The 24,217-nt window shown below is 45.9% G+C and overlaps 1 protein-coding gene across 4 annotated transcripts in view; it reads left to right on the top strand.

Annotated features, from left to right (window-relative positions):
* STX2 (syntaxin 2) overlaps positions 1-24,217 on the top strand; it is a 240,503-nt gene that overhangs the window by 70,635 nt on the left and 145,651 nt on the right. The gene's annotated exons all lie outside the window — the stretch shown is intronic.

The raw sequence follows: 24,217 nt of genomic DNA on the forward strand, positions 1-24,217 counted from the left end.
TCACCTTTCTCTGTGAGCTTTCAGCTGCTCTGTCTGTCATCTACTCACTCTTTAACTGGGATACTCTGGCATCTGACCTTTGAGTACAGTCAGACTAGAGCAGCAACTTGAGTTTTGTCGCTGCACTTGTCTACTGTTTGACTGTTTATTTTTAAGGTGTATTTCTGCAATGTGTCCCTCACCATCGGGATATTTTAAATAGCAGCAGGGATGTGTGCCTACCAGGCACGGTTACAGATTGCCCATGCAGTCATTCATATAGTGGAGGATGCAGAAAGACAGTTGTGTGAGTAGGCATCTGACCAGAGGGAGGGTGAACGAGACGGGTATTGGAAAGGGGGTAGAGTTGGCTTTTGGGCTTGTGGTGGATTCATCTGTGCACATCCCCAGGCTGTTGACTGATAGTGGTATCAAGGTGAGAGAGCGTACAGAGTGAACACTGCAGGGGTGATATTGGATGCAGAGCACAGCACTTACGACAGAGGGAGTGTCATTGGAGTTTCAATGTGGATATGTTTTTGATCAGAGAGTAAGGAGGAGAGCAAACTTAGGATGCAGTTAGGCTTTAATGGTTGTCCTGAGGGTCCGTCTAGTAATCAAGAGGGGCTTCTACGTCAGGAGTGACTAATAGGCACATCTATGTTGCCATTGATCTGAATATCGTCATCGAATGTCTGAACAGCAGCTGTCTCCATGCAGCTTCTGGGTGAAGCCCTAATTGGTGTGCCTGTGGCAGCTAGCGCATGGCCATTTGATCCTGCAGCTGGTGGCGTCTGCTTTTTCTGTGATATTACTTATGGAGAGGACATGGGTGATGGGGCAATAGTTGAAGGGTTTGGAGTGGAAAAACGTCTTTAGGAAGCATAGAATGTAGCCACTCCTTAGACTGTTTGTAAAGGTACCTTTCAGGAGTGAGGATTTGTCAATGTTGGGTTGAGAGACCAGGTTGATATCTTTTATAACGGCAGATAAAATGATGTCCTCATCATGTGAGGTTGCTTGATTTGATATTGGTGCTGAGGGTCTGAATGGTCGCGTGAAATGTATGCCACTTGTGCATAGCGTGGCAGGCATGAGTGATTTACGTGAGTGCCCGTTGAGGCCATCTATTTCTTTTCTCATGGTGTTTATTTTTGTCCATAAAATAGCTGCTGATGTTTGTGGGTCTCTCTGGCGTAATGTGTGGAAGGAAGGAATACGTTCATGCAGTGCTGGACTGCGTTGAAGGGTGCTTTGTTTTTGTTGGCCCCTCAAGAGTTTGAGGAGGAGTCATATTGGCAGTGGTTTTGTTCACAGGACTTGTGATCTTCAAAGATTGCAAGCGGAGTACTGCGTTGTCTTGTCTCTCGTAATGGTGATGATTTAGGTTTTACTCTTTTTACGTGTGGAGTCTTGTTTGAATATGTTATGTTTACTGAATGGTGTTGAGGTTGTTGAGGAGTGTGTTGGTGTCAGAGACAGGGTAGAGAGTGGGCAAATGCAAGAGTGGATCACGAGGATGTTTTCGAATGTGTGACGTGATTATTGATGGTTCCGGTTGTTTTTTGAGCCGGTCTGAGTGTAGTAAAGCCAAGTGGCATGACAAGGTATTGAGGCCAATCTAGAGAAGAAGGGTGTAGGCAGGGCTTTTAGTTGGGAGATGGCAAGATACAGCTGCAAGAACTAAGATGAAGCACAGCTATGTCTTTCAGGTGTCTTTTGTGGTTTTTATGTTAGGGCCCTAGGTAAGTTGAAGTAACCAAGATATTTGTTGCAGTAGAGGTGGCCTGAGGGATAAAGAGGACTTGTAGCCGGGCAGGCTGTATGTCAGCTAGAAGCTGGTGGTCGCATGAAGAATGATGGTTCAGCATGATGATAGTCATTCAAAGGCTGTCGTGGATGTGGCTTTGAGTGGAAATTTCCAATGTGTGTGTGGACAACTGACCGCCACCGGTTTTGTATGTGCGACTAATGTGTATGTTTCTGAAGCTGTCCTGAACGAATGCATCGAAGGGGGTTGTTGAGGTGGGATGGGTTCAGGGTCTGTGATGTACAGGATATTGAATTTACGGTGGTCATGTAGGTGGCTCGGTATCCTGTTGGTTTGAGGTGACCTGCTAACATGCTGTGGACAAGTATTGTTGTGAGGGGGATGTGCATTAGGGCAGATGAGTTGCTCTGGGTTTTTTCCTTCTTGGTGATGGTGTTGTGCATGCCAGGAGAGAATGTGTAGGATGCAGGTGGTGGGAGTCGCACAGTGCCTTACCTGTGTGCTGTGCAGCTCGCTCTGCAATGCCGATACTTGGCAGAGAGGTACAGTTCGCTGAGAAATGTGGTTGTTTTTAAGTGCAGTCATAGAGTGGCAGCAGAAAGTGGGAGAGCGTACTTATCTACACAACTTAGCACAAGCCCAGCTACTTTTTTACATTTATTTTTAATTTTTATAAACTCTTCAGTGTACATTGGTTATACGCGAATGACATCACATATCACAAACATATGAATACAAATGTACCATAATCACATGTCATTTTTCATATTCTACAATTCTACATTAATGAAGTGACCTGATATAGGGTGGGTCTTCCACAAAAAACAAGGACATAAAGCAACAATTCACACCCAGTAACGCTCCATGTTTACTCATCTGCTTTCCCCCATCGTCCCCCATGCCTCAAAAATCATTTAGCAGTTTGGCTCAGGTCTACAAGTCGGGTTCGCAGACCTACCTGCTTAGACTCAGAGTTATGTATAGTTTAGAGGGTTTGCAGTCACATGCTAATAGATGTAGTGGCACAAAGGGGGACAAGCTGATATGGATGTAGGACTTGGTGTACAGTATAGAGAAAGGAGGGTAGAGGCTACAGAATTCTAGTCTATAAGTTGCAATATGGGATTGATTTCGGAAGGAGGTGCAGCAAATATCATAGCACTTTAAGATGGATTTCAGAATGCGGATAAGGAGGGGGGGATGTGGGTACCACTGTGAGTTGGGGGGGTGGGGGGGAGGGGGGGAGAAAGGAGTTCTTTCTCCAGAATGTGGGTTCAGCAGCTGACTGGTTACTCTCTTAAAAAGTGTTTTTCAATAGATAAGTCTTTGTAAATGAAGAAGGGGTGAAGCCTTCAAGATCTGGAGTAAGGATGGGTGAAACTTGTGAGTTTCACTCTGCTGAATTCTGCAGAGTTACGTAAAAATTCTGCACAATTCTGCTAAAGGGTGGAAAATATGTGGCTCTTGCTACTCACGCTACAATTTAGCACCAGTAGTACGAGCAGTGCAGAAAAATCAGGGCGAATAACACCATGTGTTGCGCAAGAGCGTGTGGCCATTCGAGTTGATTTTGGTCCTGCTAGAGTAGCAAATCTAGTAAAGCAGCAGTCCTCTGCACGCCCGCTATAGAAAATGACACTTGGGGACTTCACATCTTGCTCACTATTTCTCATTTTCTGGAGCCTTCCTAAAGAAAACTTCCGCCACATGGTGATTGGCAGAATTTGGCTGGAAATCCAGGTTAAAGAGTAATATGGTGTGACCAAACTTCTGCCCACACCTAATCTGGAGAAGAATGGAGTTCCATAGTAATTTATCATAGCCTGGTGTTTCTCATTCTCTGTCCTTCGTGTCTTTGTTTCCAATCTTGCAATACTGGTTCTGTGTTTTATGTGTGATGCAGCAATTCTCCCAGACCGAAGTCTAGTGCGGGAGCGTTGAGTGAGGTAGAACTTCCAGAGGAGACCTTTATCCACCCATGCTGTCTAAGATAATTACCAGTGGCTGAAAATAATTCAAGCGTTCCATCCATCACTTTTTTGTATTTTTTAGTGTGCCACCCTTAGTGGAATGTGTATGCCCACATGTGGTTCCCGTGCACACTGTCACGGAAACCAAGCTGTACTTGTCTGATCAGCCCATAACTAGGGTGAAACCCGTCCTGGATTGCTTGTGTTTTAGTTCAGGCAGGACTTGGCCTGGCGGTTTGGGCTGGACTGTTCAGTTGGAGCTGGGCCGAGACTGACCTGCATGTAGCTGGGTCCATATTGAAGTGACAACAATGGATTGGGATGTGGCCCCACTAACTACCGGTGAGAGATTAATTCAAGCATTCCATCCATCACTTTTTTGTACACTAATCGTTCATGGTGTCAACTGGAATGGCTTACAGGAGGCATTATGGAGGCACATGTGCTGTTGAAAGACAGGGCATAGGCCTGGGATGCCCCTCTTGACTAAAATCAGTCAAGTAAAGGTGGACCCCTGCCAGGACTGTCGTACCAGAGGGAACCACCAGCGTACCCAGGACTCTCTTGGGTCACAAGAGCAGTGGTTTCACCAATGAAGGATAATGCTGCTCTCATTGTATTGTGAACAAACTGTGGCCTCTTATCTGGGATGTTTATACAGCAGGTTGCTGCTGCAGTCATCTATGGATCTTGTAATTCAAAACATTGCTAGTGTTGTCAGCTGGCACTGGTAACCTGTGCTGCAGTAACCTAGCAAAGTATTGCACAAGGTTCAAGTTCACACTGTACAATATGGTTCACAGGTGCTGGTGGGCAAATTCCATTTGTCACGTCATATAAATTTACTCTTAGATTTGAATGCAGTCTGCCTCTTCCAGCCTTCCTGTGTAAATGGCCAAGATAGCGACAATGAAGACCGACAGCGCCACTGTAATTTTCTCTGTATGAAAAATAGTTACAGCTTCTTTCAAATGCAGCTGGTTAGTTGTGGGTCTATAGAAATGTACCATCCCTGTCACAGTTGCATGTTCTGAGCAAGGAATAGGAGCTGAACCAAACAGGCCGACACAGGTGCCTTTGTAGGGCATCTAAATAGGAAGAGCTACAACTTCTCATGGATGGGCAGAGGTCAGTGTTCCAAGGGGACTGACTCATGCTGACTTTGTTATAGAATTTGTGCTACCCATCTGATTTCACTCCTGTGAAGTATTTCACAGGTGCTGAGTGACTTTGTTGCCCCCACCCAGGTCCAAGTGTGGCTCTTAGCCATCCTTCATTTCCTTCACAAGGCTGGAGTAAGACTTTTTTGGCCAGGACAAGAGAAAACGCCCTCGCCTTTTCCTGCAGTTGCTTAACCTTCTCCCACTGTTGCCTGTTTTCTAGCAGATTTTAGGTTTTGATAATTGTCAGAATCAATCAATCAATCTGTATTTGTATAGCATGGCACAGTCACCCCTAGGAGTATCTGGGAGCTATGGGTGCGACATCTGTCAAAAAGCAAGGTTTTGTGTTTCTTCCTGAATTCCGCCATGGAGGATTCTCCACGAAGATGGAGGGGTAGTTCGTTCCAGGTCTTGGTGGCGATGTTGGAGAAGGCGCGACCCCCACTGCAAGTCCAACGGATGTGCACAGGCTGTTGAGCCGGAACTCTGGTGCTTGGGGAGTAGGTAGAAGTTCAGTTGATGATTGATGTTGGCCTTTCTTTGATCATGCAGAGCTTTGTAGGCATGTGTGAGGGTCTTGAACTGGCATCTTTTCTTGCTGGGAAGCCAGTGGAGGTTTCTGAAATGGGAGGTTATGTGGGTCTGTTTGGGGAGGTTCAGGATGAGTCTGGCTGTAGCATTCTGTATGATCTGTAGTCTTTTGAGGAGCTGGGTGGAGATGCCGGCGTAGAGAGCTTTGCCGTACTCATGGCGGCTGGTGACGAGGGCCTGAGCGACGGTCTCTCTGGTGTGGACTAGGGTCCATCTGAATAGCCTGTAGAGCGTGTGAAGGGTATTGAAGCAGGAGGAGGCAACTATGTTGATTTGTCGTTTCATGGTCATTTCACTGTCGAGCATGATCCTAGGTTGTGTGCATGGACTGTGGGTGTGGGTGTTTGTCCGAGTTCTGCTGGCCACCAGCTGTGGTCCCATATGGAGGTGTTCTTTCCAAAGATCAGAACTTCTATCTTGTCGGATTTGAGTTTAAGGCAGTTGTCTCTCATCCAGTTGGCAATGTTGGTCATGGCGCTGCATAAGCTGATTCCGGTGGTGGAAGTGTCTTCGGTGAGCAAGAGGATGAGTTGTGTCATTTGTGTAAGAAATTATGTTGAGGCCGTGCGATCTGACGATGTATGCCAGGTGGGTCATGTATGTGTTAACAAAGTGGGGGTGAGGGATGGTCCTTGGGGTATGCTGCATAAGATGCCCTTGGGTTCGGAGGTGAAGGGAGGTAGCCAGATGCTTTGTGTGCATCCTGTGAGGAAGGAGGTGATCCACTTGAGGGTGTTTTGCTGAATGCTGATGTTGATGAGGATGTGGTGGGAAACATTGTTGAAAGAAGCAGAGAGGTTGAGCAGCATCAGGGCTACAGTTTCCCCGCAGTTGAGGAGGGTTCTGATGTCATCTGTGGCAGTGATCAGGGTGGTGTAGAGCTGTGGTAGAGTACTTTAGCCAGGTAGGGGAGCAGTGAGATTGGTCGATAATTTTTTAGTTTGCTTTAGTCGGCGGAGGGTTTGTCTAGGAGGGGTATGGCTTCTGCGTTTTTCCATCTGTCTTGCAAGGCTGCTGTGGAGATGGAGGTGTTGATGATGCTGGTGAGTTCTATGCTGATATGGTTGGTTTCGAGGTTGAAAAGCCGGTGGGGGCAGGGGTCTGTGGGTGCCCTGGAGTGATTGGCTGACATGATGGCCGTGGTGGTCTGAGAGGTGATCGGGGACCAATTGGTGATCATTCGGCTGGTGTGAGCTGGTTGGTTGAGGTTGGGAGCAGTGGGTTGGGAGTAGAAGTTTTTGTAGGTAGTGGCAATCCTGTTCTAGAAGTAGTCTGAGAGGGTGTTGCAGAGTTCTTCAGAGGGGTGGATGGTGCTCTCTGTGGTTGCTGTGTTTGAGAATTTTGTGACTATTTTGAAGAGTTCTTTCATGTGATTGGCTGCTGTTTCGATGCAAGCTATGATGGCTGTTCTCTTGGCTTCCTTGATGCACCGGTGGTAGTTGCTGAGGGCTGCTTTGTAAGTGGTTCTGTCAGAGGGGTTCTTTGTGGCACGCCAGTGTTTCTCAAGTCTGTAACCGTTGTGTTTGGTGATTCTGAGCCCTGGGGTGTACCAGCTGGCTTCTTGTTTTGAGGCTTTGTTGGTTTTTGTTAGTTTCTTTTCAGCTCATTTGGTGATCCATACGGAGAAGTTCTGGGCAGCCTGGTTGAGGTCTGACGAAGCTTCGGGTTGGGTGGCGCTGAGAGCATGGGTCCATTGTGTCTCCGATACCTTGCCCCAGCTGCGGGTGGGGGGAGCTGTGATGCTTGGGGAGTGGTGTGCTGAGCGTCCGATTGTGAAGTGAATGATGGCGTGGTCGGTCCAGGGGAGCTCTGTGAATGCCTAAATTAGATTCTTTCGCTGGAGGTGAAAATGGAGTCAAGTTTGTGTCCGGCCTTGTGAGTGGGTTCAGTGACCAGTTTGGTGAGGCCAATGTTGTTCCGGGTTTCCAGGAGGAAGTTGGGGTTGGGGTTGTCAACATGAAAATTTAAGTTGCCCAGTAGAGGTGGAAGTAGATGGCTAAGGGAGCGATGAGGTTGGACATGGCATCGCAGAACGCTAGTTGGGGACCTGGTGATCTGTATACAAGGGTGCCTCTTATCATGGTTTTGGCATCTGTCTATAGCTGGAAGTTAAGGTGTTCCATGAGAGGTGTTGGGTCGTCATTGGTGGCAATGCATTGGATGGTTTCCAAGAAGATGATGGTGATGCCCTGGCTGTGTTTGGTGCGGTCACAGTGTATCATCTTGTAGCAGTCAGGTGTCACCGTGGTGAGGTGGGGTTGAGCCATGTTTCATGATGAAGGCAGCGTCAGGGAAGAGAGTGGTGATGGTGTCCCAGATTTTCGTGGAGTGTTTGCTGAGGGATCTGGTGTTAAGCAAGATGCATTGGAGCGGTTCTGGGTTGTTCGTGGTCTTCTGGGATCCAGTGTGGGCTGGCGCCCTGTGTTATAGGAGAAGTGGCAAAGGCGGCAGATGAAAGGCCCTTTGGTTGTTTGCGGGAGCAAAGTGTTGCAGGTGTTGGTGTAGAGTCTGGGGTCCATGGCCAGGAACTCCTTGGTTATGTAGCGGTGGGTGGAGAGAGAACCAGGGGTCCTGGCTCTGGGCGCGGTCCAGGAATGGACAGGCGCTGACGGGCTTGTCTTCGGTGCCTCTGCGCTGCTGCCTCCATTAAGTAGGTCCTAGGAGAGGGCGCGGTGCTGGGTGCGGGAGTGAGGAAAAGGCAGGAAGAGGGAGAAGGGAAGAAGAGGGAAACTGCAAGAAGAGAGAAGAAAGGTAGGAGGCAAAATGAAGTTGCAGGAATGGAACAGAAAAAGCAGAAAAACGAGTAGAAACGAGGCAGAAGGTGCACAAGCAGAGTGCAGCAAAGGGTCACGGAATGCATGGCAAGCTGGACAGGAGGAGTGGCGCAGGGGGAGCTGGCATGAGGGTCTGGTCGCAGTACAAGAGCAGTGGTTGCAGCTGTGTTGTTGGCCCATGCTCAATAGTATTAGCGCGCACATCTGCTGTGTGCACTATGTGATGTACTTTTCCAAGAATATGCTATATTCCTATGACAGGAAGCTGTTTTCATGGAAAACAACCACAAAAGACACAATGAATGAGACACCAGGGCTAGGTGGTGCTCAGACACTTCTGTCCTTCGTCCTAAAAATGTTCTGTAAAACAATTATTCTTCTAAAGTACTTTCCCACTATCATTGTCAAGACCTCATTAGTACTAGTCCATGGGATCTCTCCTATTCTCAGCAACCTACACCCTACCGCTGCCATTTGCTAACCTACCACGCTGTTTCTGTATGTGTACGTATATATTGATGAAGGCATGGGTGTGTGATTTTTGTATAGCACAAACCTAGCCATAGCAGCGGAGTGCTCTGCAAGATTAAAAACAAGCATAAAGTCAACAAGTGAAGTAAGAGTTACTTAGTTTATGGGTGATAAATGCATTGTGGTGTAGTGCTCCTTAAAGATGTGTGTCTTCATCTACTTCCTAAACTGTAGCAGCTTTGGGGCAGCTGATCAGTACGCAGATGTTGTTCATGATCCTCTTTGCACAGATGGAAAGGACTCACTGTCTTTTCTCTTTTTTGCACTTCTTGGTCTGCAGTCTGATGTCCTGGTTGTGGATGTGCCGAGAACCACCAGAGATAGTGAGCTTGTCTGCAGTATAAGTGGGGTGCTGGTCGTGATGGCTTTGTAAATGATGCAGATGGTTTAGAAGATGTGGGCTGGCAAGGGGAGCCAATGTTCCATCAGGATGGGGTGGATGTGATTGTATTTCATCCGGCCATGGATAAGACGTGCTGCGGCTTGTAGGATGCTCGTAAGGGGTGCCAGGATGCAGTCTGACCGGTCATGGAACAGCGTTACCAACATCAATATGAGGGCTTCAAAAATGGTTCTCAAGTCATTTTCTGGAAGAAATGCTTTGACTTTCTTTATAAGAGAGAGAGAGAGCTGGTACCAGCCCTTCTTACTTGTTTTTGGTAATGTGTTCCCTGTGGGTGGTGATGGTGTCCAGGGTGAATCCATTTGGCTTGGCATTTGGTGAAAGTTAAGGTTCGAAACTGTAAGATTCATGTCGTTGAGACATATTTGTTCTGTTTCTTGTTGTTTGTTCTTGGTAAATAACAGGAATTCTGCACTGGTTGGGTTGAGCTTCATGTAGGCACTGCACACCCAGGTCTGAGTGTTTGAGGTGTTGGGTGTCTGCAGCAAAGGAGACTTTTAAGTAGAGCTGTGCATCATCTTGATGGTGTTGTCTGTACGTAGGGCTCCGAGTGGCTCCATGTAGAGGTTGCGGATGACAGAGACAGTATGGAACTCTTGAAGAGACTACAGATAATGGGATCTTCTGGGACCTGGAGGTGCCGATGAGAAAAAACTGGTGTTTGTTGGAAAGGTAGGAGAACCAGTGAAGGAAATTTCCGGTGAATCCCATTTGAGACTCCAGACTGCATATGAGAGTGGGATGGCCGACTGCGTTGAAGGCAGCTGAGGGGTTCAGCAATGTGTCATTTTCATCTCTTGTCAGAAAGGCATCACCTGCAATGTATAAGGTAGGAGACTCCATGCTGGTAGGTTATCTTTCCAAATGGAGAAACTGACCAACGTGAGCATCCCTGCGTGCTAAAGGAGTGAAGCTTATTCTGCATTGTAATATGTGTTACCAAATGAGAGAAGTTTTTTGCCAGTTAAACCGCTAAGCAGCTGGATATGCACCGTCTGGCAATAGCAGGATCCTAAGCTGTATGAGTAATAGACACTCATCTGTAAGTTCATCCACCTGGACTTGTAATACACAAAATGCGTTCTGGAGTGTCTCTAACTTCCTTGAGTTGCACTTGTGATGCACAGTATACAGTCTGGATTGTCTTGCACAATACACATTCTAAAATGTCTGTGAATTTGCCAAATTAAGTTCGATGGACTGTACTCGTTTGTGATCTCAGAAATGTTACATGCGGAGTTGAATCATTAGGATTCCAAATAGTGGCTTTAGTTAATGGACAGACCCACTTTAGCAGGTTAAATGATCTATGCATTCTCTTATCGACAACTGATACGTCCTCCTCACAAACATCTATGAACGTGGCCATTTTTGCCCTTGGGCTCACCTCTGTTCACTGCACAGACCAAGTAGCTGGTTCACTGCTTATTAATGATTCTACTTTGCAGCAATCGGCATTTTCACTCTTCACCTGGGAGTTGCTGTGGGATGAAGTCTTCTTTCCGGAAGAACTTTTTTTTGCTGTGGGCGAGCTTTGCAGTTTTCCATTCTTCAAAATGTGTATACGCGGCAGCAGGTGCTGCTGTGCACAGACTTTACCTGCCAGCTCATCCTCTGAGGTAATACACCACGGTCTCCTGGAACATGTTGGCACAACATTTTAGTTCCAGGCAGTTGCTCCACATTGGCCACTGCTGCCTCCCTGGGCTATTGCATTTTTCCAGACTGTCTCCCTGGGGTCTGATGTACTTGGATAATGAATTTTCAGAGGAACATATGTTGACATTACGGCAGGAGGGTGATTGAGGATAGGATGCTGGCTTGATCTGTTTAATAATCCTTTCTCTCTGAATGTAATAGAATTACATTCCAGATGAGGCAATAGTTTCAGTGGCTAGCTTTGCTTTAGGGGTTCAAGAAAGTACTTTTTTGTCAGTGCTTTGAGTTTTAACTAGTGACTGACTGGTGCAAACTAACAGTAGTTGACATGCTTAGTTGGTGTTTCTGTTTGATTGAAATGATGGCTGCATATTTCAAGTTTTTCATCTAAGTGGCAAAGTACTTTCAGTAATGCAATGGCTGGTCTGCTAATATTGATTGGAAAATTGGAGGGTTTCATCTACTCGTTTGATTCCGGCGACGGTAATGACACCTGGTCATGGAGCACAGACCTGGTGATCAGTGAGGGGAAGGAGTTAGGCAACAGAGATGGGCTTGGTTGGCTTCACACAACTCTCCTCCTTATCGAGGAGCATGATTACAGATGGATCTGACTCGGGCACCTCACAAGCGCAGCATTATATTCAATACAGTGTTTGCATCTGAGGGCGAAGAGTTGCTATAAAGCACTGATCTGCTTGATCTAGAAGTGAGAAGATAGATATGTGTTGCTCAAGCCCAGCGTTAAAGCATGCAAAGATATCTCCAAGAACTCCCAGCACGTGCCATACAGTCTAGGTCTTCTCAAGCCCCAGCTCCCTTATTTAAAGGTTCGAACATGGCAGAGTGCACTTTATCCCAAATTAATTATTAATCTGCAAGTTCGTCATCTCTATTTCCATGGCCCTTCCTCCTTTCTTCACTTGCATGCACAGCTAACACTGTTCCACTCACGTCCCTTTTACACTTATCCCATCTGAGCAGCCTCCTTCCTTCCCCAAGTTTTCTAGCTAACGGAACTATTATTCTTTTTTGGTGAATTTCTTATTCACAAGTCCTACTCGCTGTTCGATTAGTCTTCTACTGTTGTCTCCTGACTTATTGTAAAGAGATTATCCATATCTAGATAATCTCACTAAACCACACTGATGCCCATGGGGGCAGATGTGACGTACAAAAATACAAGATAACTAAGTGTATGGAGAGTTTCCTTAATGTCTATATGTGAAAAGGTCGTTCGCTCTTTCTGAGGTGGGACTAATGGCTTCTGCAGGTGATGAGTAGCAACTGGGAAGTGGCCAATGATCGGCCATTCCATGAACACCAGATGGTTTTCATTTATAATCTCTTTGGTACTTGATAGAGAAGGTTGAAAGTTTGCTTAATTCTGTTTTTCATTTGTTCTTTAGAGCTATTAAACATTTAACTTTGTGTTATGTGAATAGTTTCCTGACAGTGTGACAGGGACTGGCACAGGGGTTTGTGCAGCTGGAGCAGAGAGTGGATCCAGCATGCTGGCAGGTTTGCAAGCGGCATCGGCTCTTACAACTAATCAGAAGTTATACGGTTATTAAGAATAAATCTTGTGTGCCAATGATGCCTCTCCACCATACTCTATGCAGTGTACGACCCCCTAAAAAAGTGACTCCATCCCAGGGACAACAAACCATTCAGGGCCTGATTTAGATGTTGGCCTACTCTGTCACAAACGCGACGGATATCCTATCTGCCATCTTACGATCTCCATAGGATATAATGGGATTGTAATACAGTGGACAGGATATCTGTCAGGTTTATCACTGAGTATTCCCCCGCCAAGATATAAATCAGACACTTGGTCTACCGGTCCTTGAGTTCAGTCTTTGTACCTGCTCAATTCTAGATTGAATCCAGCACCTCAGCAAAATATGTTGGTCAGTCCAGGCCGACTATCCTTGTGCAGCAAGTGTAGATGCCTCTGACCAGGGAAACAAGTCTACAATTACACATATTCAGCATTCATTCCATCTTTCAGCTTCATTCCCTGCTTCTGACCAAAGGGTACAGTGCTTCTATGGACCATTCGGTGGATGACTGGAAAGTATTAGCACACAAAGAAGATTTAGTGCACAATCCAACTCAACACGAAGAGATGTACTTTGTAGATGAACGTAATCCCATAAGAGGGCAGAAAGGAAGCTCATTAACATCTAGTGGCCAAACCTCATACTGGCAGGATCTGAATAAGTGAATACTAATCGTTATACCAGCTTTGTCACAACAATCATATACAATGAAAGTGAAGTCGATGTGCTTCAAACAACTGCAGCCTTCGTATTAGAACTCAACACTGACCTGAAAATATTTCAGATGAAGAACAACATTTGTAAGGCATTCCCTAGAATACTCCTGTACACCTACCTTGGATAAACTAAGGGTACTGCCAGGCATTATGCAATCACTAATTGATGAATTAAGAGAAGCTATCAGCGTGGCAAAACCAGCGACATCATTATCTCTAATGGAAGAAGATGATCACTTAAAGACAAACTTTGGTGCATGGGGAGCCAACCTCTTTAACCTTCATACTGCAGAATTTAAGGACAAAGTGTAAATAAGGGTCCAAAGTAGAACAGTTGAATTGTTATTCAAAATGATAAAGTTATCTAATACATCAAGGAATCACTTGAACCTTCTGGTGATGTCTGTGTCGGGGCTGCTGGCAGTGAATAGCAGCCAAGGAAGCCTGTATCTTTTTAAGAGAGGAGCTCCCAGAACTTTGCCTGCGCTGCTTGGTCAGTGTTTCCTTGCTCGACCACTGTTGGTTGTGCTTGAGGACAGATGGTTCTGGATTTCCATGCAGTTGCTGAGGTGCGGAGTGGTGTGGCTGTGCGTTGTGCGATGGGGTGCTCAGCAGGTATATATCAGAGTTGTGATTGTATGTTCATTTGTGTTTAAAAAATTCTGGGCTGCATGATACAGCTGGTGTGAGTAATAATGACCACGAACCCCCAGCCGGCTTCGTTGCTGAAGATAGTAAAGGTAAGGTGGGGTCAAGGAGGAAGATCCATAGGACTCTAACTCTGAATCAGAGCGTAATTGTAGACTGAGTGTAGTGTCACCGCAAGGGCAGCTCTTCCCTTGGTGCTTACACCACAGAAAAAAAGCACCCAAAGTTCAAAATCAGTCATAGCTGAGAGGTGCTGGGGCAGTCCAGCAACCTTGTCCCCAGGCTGATTATGTTTGGAATTTTAGTTGAGTATATCTTAAATTCCCCTCGTGCATGTATTATCCTAAGGTGAAATGTAATGTGTGGTTTGTACCTGCTCACGCTCCACCGTTGTTTGAAGGTTGCCTCCATTGTTGTGGAGTGCTCCATGCTCAATTAAGTAGCTTCCTGCTTCTCCAGCTCTGGACTCATTATACTTTGTTTTGGTGGAGAGCGTAGTTGGCTCCTCTCTTCACTCAAGTCAGTAGGGATGGGGTTCCTGGCCACTCTGAACCAGCATTCTTCATTCCTGCTCTTTCTTCGTGGTTGAACTAACCTTGCTGTGGGTCACCACACGGAACTGTCTGCCGGTTCACAAACATCATGGACTGCCACTAAGGAGGCTATGGGGGTCCCCAGCGGAGAAGTTGAGGAACACTTTTCTGCTGGTTGTGGGATTCTTCTGAGCAGTGCATTGCCTCCAGCTGGGGGTTGAAATTACTGGTTCTGTGCTGCGCGTGGAACAGTTTGTGGGGCGGAAGCAATGTTACGTCTTGTACTTGCACGTTGCCTGTCCCTGGAAATCTCAGCTTCCTCTTCACTGCTGTGTTTAACCGCCTCTGGCAAGTGGTGCAGCGCAGAGCAGGTGAGACGTTCTCCGCACCTGAGCTTTTCGCCGCTCTCTGTTGCTGCCATAGTGAGGACACCTGCGGCTTATTTTCCTACTACAAGTAAGTGATGTTGTTCAGGGACAACTTCTTGCTCGATATCTACTTACTGACCTGTGAAATGCACACAGAGACTATGGATGCCACTGTCTGATTGAACTACAATAGCTGCAGTTCTGTGATCCATATCTCAAATCTAACTCTTGGCACTGCATCTGCTTTTGCGCCATTGGACCTTGCTACTGTTGGGTAAAGTACATGAGTACATTTTTCCACCAAGTATTGTAGAGTGGATTTCAAACTGTCTGAAGCCTTTAACTGGGTCAGTGGAAGTTAGTGCTAGTTCTCAATCCACTCATCAAAAAACAAGTCCTAGTCGTGAGAGATTTTGCGTGTGAAAAGTGGATGGAAAAAGGTTAATTGGGAAGGTGAAAGATGTCCACAGAATCGAATGTCATTCTTATAAAACAGACGCTAAGGGTGTTCTCCTGTATTGTCGTATGGTTGCTTTAGCTATGACACGAACACATTATTATAGCCTTTCTTGGCTTAGACCAGCAGCTTGTGGGAAACGTCCTGAACAACGATGCCGGAACCACGCTTGTGTTAACGACTCCCTTTTTCTATGCTTTAGGGGTGGGGGAGTTGGTTTGTTTTTGTTTTTAGGGTGGGGGCTGATGATCGGGGTGCTATGGTTTTTAGGGTGAGAGTGGAGGGTCGAGGTAATTTTGTTTTTAGAGACGGGGTGGTGGTTGGGGTAATTGTTGTATTTAGGTGGATGGGGGTGGGGGATCGGGGTAATTTTTTATTTAGGGCGGGAGGGGGTGTCGGGTTTTTAGAGTCAGGGTAATTTTGTTTTTAGGGGTGGGGTAGTTTTACTTTTGTGTGTGGGGGTCGGTTGTTTTTAGGGCGGGTGGGGGGTTGGGGTAGGTTTTAGTGCTCAGGGTGGGCGGGGTATCAGGTTAGTTTTTAGGGGCAGGTGGGGGGTTGAGATAGTTTTATTTTTTTGGGTGGGGGATTGGGGTAGTTTTATTTTGTTGGTGGAGACTTGGGGTAGTTTTATTTTTAGAGCGGGTGGGGGGTGTCGGGGTAGTTTTATTTTTAGGGTGGGGGTTCGGGTAATTTTGTTTTTAGGGGCAGAGTATTATTTTTGGGGTGGGGGTACGTTTTAGGGCGCAGGGTGTGCGATATCTGGGTAGTTTTTATGGGTTTGTGGGGTGGCCGGGGTAGTTGTGTTTATAGGGCAGATGGGGGGTGGCATGCGAAAACCACGCATGCCGTTCCACACATGCCTTTGCTAGGAATTCCTTTACAGCGAAAAATCGTTGTAAAGGCATTCGTGGAAGCTACGCAGTCGCTGTTCCGCGTTGTTCAGGCATGTGTGGTTGGCGCATGCATTGTTCCATCATACATCCGCAGCTTGTGCCCTTTCATCTAGATGCATGGCATTTTATTCATTTTTATTATTTTAGCAAAGGTTTTGTTTAGTGGAAGCTGCTTTTATTATTTTATCAGTTGTCCTTTCACATAGACTTTTTTGTTATTTTTTTCTTGCACAACATATTCACTCTGTGCTTTCTCCAAGGGTATGATAAGCTTATTAGCTATTGCTGGTACAAAGTGTTCATCATGTGCCCAACTCTTATACACAGAAATGTGTGGTCAGGGCAGTTTATCAGAACATCTGATGTTTTATTGTAAAGCCCCTCACTGCCCCTTTCACGTTAGAGGGGATTTGAAGCTATTGCCAACGAATGCTGCATTCAAAAGCTGCAGGCTGAATTTGCAGTTTTTGCCGAGATCTGATGCTTTCTCTGCCCATATGAGGGCGGACTCGCAGTAGACCAACAGACCTCTCCTTTACCTACAACCACCGTTATGGGGAATGGGTTCCTTCTGGGGAGCCTGATGGGCAGGTTAGGGCTTACACTGCCATGCTCTTGTATGAATATCAGTAGCGTCGTTACGGATTCTAGACTTGTTGCGACAGTATAGTGGGGCGTTTCCTATGTTTCACTTTCCTCGTCACTGTTCTGCTTTGATTATGATTTATTATCCTCATAATCGCAATACATGCCTTTTTACGTATAATGCAGTTGATTCAGTAAAACTTATTGAACAAAGTCCTAGTTCTGTCTGGCTTTGCCTGAATGAGGCGTGTGTGCCTGAGAGTAAGGTGTAAGATCTGTTCGACTAGGGTTCTCCTGAGAAACCTAAGACGTCATGCAAAGGGCTGCCACAAATCACCTTTACTCTTGGATTCTGATGAGGTGCTGCTAGCTTGCTGGAAGGGTTAGGCCGAAAGTTGAAACATAGCACAGGACCAGACTCAATCCCACTCGCTTGGTGGTGCTGCCGCCCAAATCCAGCAGTTTTGTTAACATAACGGAAGGCAGCTTACAACAGTATGTGAGGCAGGTCTTGAAAAATCATTAAAATGTAACCTGACCTGCAGGTTTAGTGACCTAAATAATCTACTTGACCTAACTGTAATTCTCCTAATCCATAAACTTGTCTCTAATTTTGTGATCCTGCGCAAATATTGTATTTCACTGAGACACCTTTTTCTTGTTTATCAAATACGAGAGCACCTGGACAAGTAAACAGCAGAAAGCGTTAGAACAGATCAAGTCTGACATTGCCAGTGCTCCTAGTTTAAGGCCTTTTTTGTGGTTGGAGTGCGTATTATCAAAGTGGGTGACAGTATGGATGGAGTGGGGGCTGCGGAGTCCAAGACAGCTGGAAAAGAGTAACGTTGCTTTTGCTTCTAGGACCCTTAATAGTTCTGGGCATATGTATGCTGTTATTGACAATGAACTTCTGGGCTCTGGAACACTTTGTCAACTATATTTGGGGGTACAAATGTATATTCGTAATAGATGGCAAGCCTTTGGAAGGGCTCGAAACTCCACAGCGAGTAGTCTGAGGTTGTCATCCAGGTTTCAAGAGTACTGCTTCCTGGTAGAGTATGTATTTGGTAAGAAGAACATAACAGGAGGCAGATTGTTGAAACTTCCTTGTGAAGAAGAGCTCAGCATGGTCCAGTGACCTGGATGTGGTTGCCACAGCTGATGCACTTACTGTGGGATGCTTTAGAAGTATTACTGAGGCAAGGTCGCATGAGGCCGAGGCTAAAGATTTTAAAAGGGGGGGGCTAACCAGAAAGGACTATAGGCGGAAACTCTGTTATAGCTCAGTGTGTCTGAGGAATTGAAAACTGAAGAAGACTTTCTGTTCAGATGTGGGAAATGTGCTCTACCTTTTGAAGCATGATCAACTTCCCTCAACCCTGTTGTACGGTGCAAGTTTTCTTGGAAGAAAGTGGCTTTTGACATTTCTTGGACCTACCAATGTTTTCAGGGCAGATCACGCTTTGCTTTGGTCTTGATCTGTTACTCATTGAATTGGCCTGAGGTAAAGTTTGTAAGTTTATAACCCGCTTTTCTCTATCAGTTGTGAAAAAAGTTTCTTAATTGAAATTTAGTAACTGACAATGGCATGCAGTTTAATTCTTTAGAGATGAATGAATTTGATGTATTGTACTGTTTGACATGTTACTTTAGCTCTTTATGATCCACAGTGTAATTTGCTAGGTAAATGTCTCAATAGTCATCAGTGACAGTGCCTCCTGTACCAGGAAACATATTGTTTATTTTGAAAAAATGATTTTCTAGTGTTTAAGTTATGGTCTTACTGTGTCACATCCCATAGTACTACAGAAATAAGGCTTTTGGGAATCTTTAATGAGAGATGTGGCTTCAGATTTGTGGCCGCTGGAGATGATAAAGAAAGCTATTGACTAAAGTATGGGATGAAAGGAGGCATGAGCCCAGGAAAGTAGCTATGAAACAAATGTATGCCAATGCTCTCTCTGACTTTGTGAAGAAAGTTCAGTTTCCATTTTCTCCAGGAGAATGGATCAGGGCATACAACCCTGTGAGAGTTGAGAAGGGTAGTTCCATGTATGAAAAAGAACATTAATAAAAGTTTAAAGCTAATTGTCAGAGTATTGTGACAAAAGATGGCAGAGTGTGAATGTTTGCAGAGTGGTGAAGGGAAAATCAGCAGGTAATGAATAAGAACATTGTCTTCCTTGAGCTGTTTCCTTTCATTGGGTGATATTGATGTGGTCAGTGTACTTTTGTAAACGAAGCGTGGTGGTTTGGCCTGGCACTGGTGGAAGACACAGGTCTTCTTGCAAGTTAGTGTTGATGTTGTACCATCCGCTGGAGTTATGTCTCGATACGACTATTGTGTTGTCCCAGGTGTGCTGAATACCGCTGCTGATTCCTTTTGTGATTGTAAGATGCAGTGATTCAGAAAACATCATCCACAGGTAGTTGAATCCATGATGGACTTCCCGGGAGAACTAAGGAAGCGTAGTGTCTCATCTTGGCTCTTTTGCATCCAGGTCACGCATCGTTACTGCGGCCTTTCTGAGCATGCAGGTTTTTTCTTCATGATCAAGCAAGTGCTGATGTTTTCACTCTATGGATGCCTTAATGCATGAACTGCATACATAAGTGAAGTCTGGGTCTCTCCAGAACATATCTGACCTCACAGGGGTTCTACACCACATTGGTTGGGACAGTGACTAATCAGATCTCCTCATAAGAAGAGCCTTTCACTTGGTGAAAGTGTTTGACCTGGAAGCTTCAGGACTCTAGGAGGCCACTGGCTAACAACAGCATGCCACACCTAGTGACCCAAGTACCAGAAATTAGTCCTTTCCTTTACAAAGTGGAGCTGTTGGCAAAGATGTGTGTGTTTGACGTTTGTGTGGTGGTTCACAATTACTGTCCAGTGCAGAAGTCTGGGCAGACCTCACAGGAGGATCTGGTGAGCCAGGGATCCAGTGGTCATGTGTATTTAGGACAATATTCCATAGTAATCACACTTCCACCCTTGAAGATGATGTGGTAAGCGGAGGGAAGGCCATCCGTTTTCATACAACGTTGAGTAGCACATGTCCTGCCAGTACGTCTTCGTACAACATTGAGTAGCGCGTGTCCTGGCCGTACGTCTTCATACAATGTTGAGTAGCCCATGTGCTGGCCATATATCTTCATACAACATTGAGTAGCCCATTTTCTGGCCATATGTCTTCATATACATTCAGTAGCCCCCTGTCCTGGCCATACGTCTTATTGTAACATTGATTAGCCCATATCCAGCCGTACGTCTTCGTGCAACATTGAGTAGCTCATCTCCTGGCCATACATTTTCATACAACATTGAGTACCCCATGTCCTGGCCATACATTTTCATACAACATTGAGTACCCCATGTCTTGGCCATACGTCTTCGTGCAACATTGAGTAGCTCATCTCCTGGTCGTACCTCTTCATAAAACAGAGTAGCCTATGTGCTGGCTGTCAGTCTTCATATAACATTAAGTAGCCCATGTCATGGTTGTACATCTTCTTACAGTGTTGAGTAGCCCGTGTCCTGGCCATACGTCTTCATATAACGTTGAGTAGCCCATGTGCTGGCTGTCCGTCTTCATACAGTGTTAAGTAGCCCATGTCCTGGCCATATGTCTTCATGCAACATTGAGTAGCCCATGTCCTGACCATACGTCTTCATGCAACATTGAGTAGCCCATGTCCTGGCCGTATGTCTTTATGCAACATTGAGTATCTCATGCCCTGGCCATACGTCTTCATACAACATTGAGTAGCCCATGTCCTGGCCGTACGTCTTCATACAACTTTGAGTAGCCCATGTCCTGACCATACCATACATCTTCATAGAACCTTAAGCAGCCCATTTCCTGACCATATGTCTTCTTACACTGTTGAGTAGCCCATGTTCTGGCCGTACGTCTTCAGACAATGTAGAGTAGCCCATGTCCTGACCATATGTCTTCATATAACGTTGAGTAGCCCATGTGCTGGCCATCCGTCTTCATACAGTGTTAAGTAGCCCATGTCCTGGCCATATGTCCTCATACACCGTTGAGTAGCCCATGTCCTGACCATATGTCTTCATGCAACATTGAGTAGCCCATGTCCTGGCCGTATGTCTTCATACAACCTGGAGTAGCCCTTGTCCTGGCCATACGTCTTCATACAACATTGAGTAGCCTATGTCCTGACTGTACCATACAGCTTCATAGAACGTTAAGTAGCCCATTTCCTGACCATACACTGTTGAGTAGGCCATGTCCTGGCTGTATGTCTTTATACAACCTTGAGTAGCCCATGTCCTGGCCATATGTCTTCATATAACGTTGAGTAGCCCATGTGCTGGCCGTCCGTCTTCATACAGTGTTAAGTAACCTGTGTGCTGGCCTATGTCCTCATACACCGTTGAGTAGCCCATGTCCTGACCATATGTCTTCATACAGCATTGAGTCGTGCATGTCCTAACCATAAGTCTTCGTGCAACATTGAGACGCCCATGTCCTGGCCGTATGTCTTCATGCAACATTGAGTAGCTCATGTCCTGGCCATACGTCTTCATAAAACATTCAGTAGCCCATGTCCTGGCTGTACATCTTCATACAACATTGAGTAGCCCATGTCCTGGCCGTACGTCTTCATACTACTTTTAGTACCCCATGTCCTGACCATACCATACATCTTCATAGAACATTAAGTAGCCCATTTCCTGACCATATGTCTTCTTACACTGTTGAGTAGCCCATGTCCTGGCCATATGTCTACATACATCCTTGAGTATCCCATGTCCTTGCCATATATCTTCACATAACGTTGAGTAGCCCATGTCCTGACCATATGTCTTCATGCAACATTGATTAGCCTATGTGAAGACATACGGCCTGGACATGGGCTACTCAATGTTGCATGAAGACTTATGGTCAGGACATGGGCTACTCAACGGTGTATGAGGACATATGGCCAGGACATGGGCTACCTAATACTGTATGAAGACGGACGGCCAGCACATGGGCTCCTGAATGTTTCATGAAGACGTATGGCCAGGACATGAACTACTCAATGTTGCATGAAGACATACGGCCAGCATGCAACATTGAGTAGTTCATGTCCTGGCCATACGTCTTCATGAAACATTCAGGAGCCCATGTGCTGGCCGTCCGTCTTCATACAGTGTTAGGTAGCCCATATCCTGGCCATATGTCCTCATACACCGTTGAGTAGCCCTTGTCCTGACCATATGTCTTCATACACCGTTGAGTAGCCCATGTCCTGACCATAAGTCTTCATGCAACATTGAGTAGCCCATGTCCTGGCCGTATGTCTTCATGCAACATTGAGTAGCCCATGTCCTGGCCGTATGTCTTTATCTAACATTGAGTAGCTCATGCCCTGGCTATACATCTTCATAAAACATTCAGTAGCCCATGTCCTGGCCGTACTTCTTCATACAATGTGGAGTAGCCCTTGTCCTGGCCATATGTCTTCATACAACATTGAATAGTCCATGTCCTGGCTGTGCGTCTTCATACAACTTTGAGTAGCCCATGTCCTGACCATACCATACATCTGCATAGAACGTTAAGTAGCCCATGTCCTGACCATACGTCTTCATAATAGGTTAAGAAGCCCATGTCCTGGCCATACGTCTTCATAAAACATTCAGTAGCCCATATACTTGCCATACGTCTTTATATACTGTTGACTAGCCCATGTCCTGGCCATATGTCTTCATACAACATTGATTAGCCTATGTCCTGGCTGTACGTCTTCATACAAGGTTGAGTAGGCCATGTTCTGACCGAACCTTGATGGAATTCCAGGTCTTACACCCTCCTATATGGTCTACTACAGCGGTTCCCAACCTGTGGTCCGCGGACCCCCAGAGGTCTGTGACACAGTCCCAGGGGTTCCGCAGGCCTGGGCTGGCATGAAGGCACCTCTCCAGCTGGGCACTCTACAGAAACATACGTGTTTTTTAATTTGTTAGTTTATTTGTGCAGCAGCTTTAAATGCACTGCAAAGTATCTTGTAAGCTTTCCAACAAAAATAAAAGCATTGAGATAACTCTGGTGATTAATGTACCTGCTGGAGAGAGATGGGAATTTTGTCTAGTGGCAGTTTTGACTCATCTAAGATAGCGTACATGGGTAATATTCCTGCAAAGAACCTGTATCATGCAAGGAAAAGTATTTTATGTGCATAGCTCAGTGGGTTACTGCTTTTGTCACAAAGATTCTTCTGTTACTGTTCAGTTCATAAGTTAGAATCGTAATCTAGCACAGTGAGCTACGAACTGCCAACAGAGAGCTGCATGGAACAAATTAGAAGTGTTTCATTACCCTTATACTGCTAAACAAGCTTTGCTTGCATAGGAATACTTTATTATTAAAGTCAGCGCCAGCCACTCTTATGTTCTGTACCCAAGTTTGTGCTTCTCCAGACCAAGCTCTCTTAGAAAATGCAACCAGTGTGGATGACATGTGAATCCTACACCCTGTAGTCCCTGTAAAGCGCTCCGACACCCTACACTGGTATGGGAGGTGCTATAAAACAAATTAATTATATGTGACAGAGAGGTGTGGAGAGATGAGAGGCCCTTATGGTTTTACTTCCTTTCCCCACCACATATTTATATGAAAAGCTTTCTCAGCTCCTATGTTCCTAAAAAATAAAAACAAAAATCGCTTGGGAAATGTAGACTCTGACCCGAGGATTATTCAGCTTTCCTTAATGAAACCGAACGCTGCAGCTTCCCATTAAAGTTTTTACATTTGTGCATAATTTGGCAATATACAGTAATTATATCTTTAATAATTTCAGTATTTGTTTGGTTTGAACTTGTTCGTGCATTTTTTGTGACTTACTGTTTTAATGTTTGAATTGTAGAAATTGCCTGGGGGTCCCCAGCTTCCAGTATTGAATCAAAGGTTGGGAACCACTGGTCTACTGCATGGTTGAGGCATGAGAATGGGACGGGGCTCTCGGGTACCAGTTTACTCCGGTTTGTCCGCGGTGGGAGGGACCCCATCCACAGGAGTGAGTTTCATCTCCACTCTGGTGAAGAGGTTGGGTGGATGCTCTTCCAGCTGCCACGGGTTGTGTGCTGGGACCTGGTGTGCGGTTGCTGGTGGCCTCTTTTTGTTTGTGTGAGTCATGGTTGCCAGGCACGTTTGAGTCATAGGCCTCTCAGACGTGCTCCTGCATCCAGCACGGGCTGCGGTGGTGCCTGGCACAAGGTCACACATGGCTGGGACACGTGGCTGGGCTTCGGAATGGTTTAAGTTGGCACAGTTGCAAGAGACCAATGGGGGGGGGGGGGCGCCAACCTCCGGATTTGTTCGACCTTCGTGTGGGTGGCAATGTGACGTATAGAGAGACTTCTTGCGCAATTGATGTGGTTAGGTCAACTTTCCCAAAGTGAATACCTGCTCGTCCGCACGTGATCTCCAGGAGGAATAGAGGTGTGAGAATGCCGCCTAGTGCCACGAAGGCAGCCTGCCGGTGAGTTGACAAAGTTCTGCTGTGGACAAGGAAGAGAGGCGCATCCCTTGTGTTTTAATGATGGGTGTGCTATCGTGAGAGTGCCGAGAGGCCCACAGACCTCTTTTGGGGCACTTG

The sequence above is a fragment of the Pleurodeles waltl genome, chromosome 11, assembly GCF_031143425.1.
Source record: "Pleurodeles waltl isolate 20211129_DDA chromosome 11, aPleWal1.hap1.20221129, whole genome shotgun sequence".
In the NCBI taxonomy this organism is placed as follows: Eukaryota; Metazoa; Chordata; class Amphibia; order Caudata; family Salamandridae; genus Pleurodeles; species Pleurodeles waltl.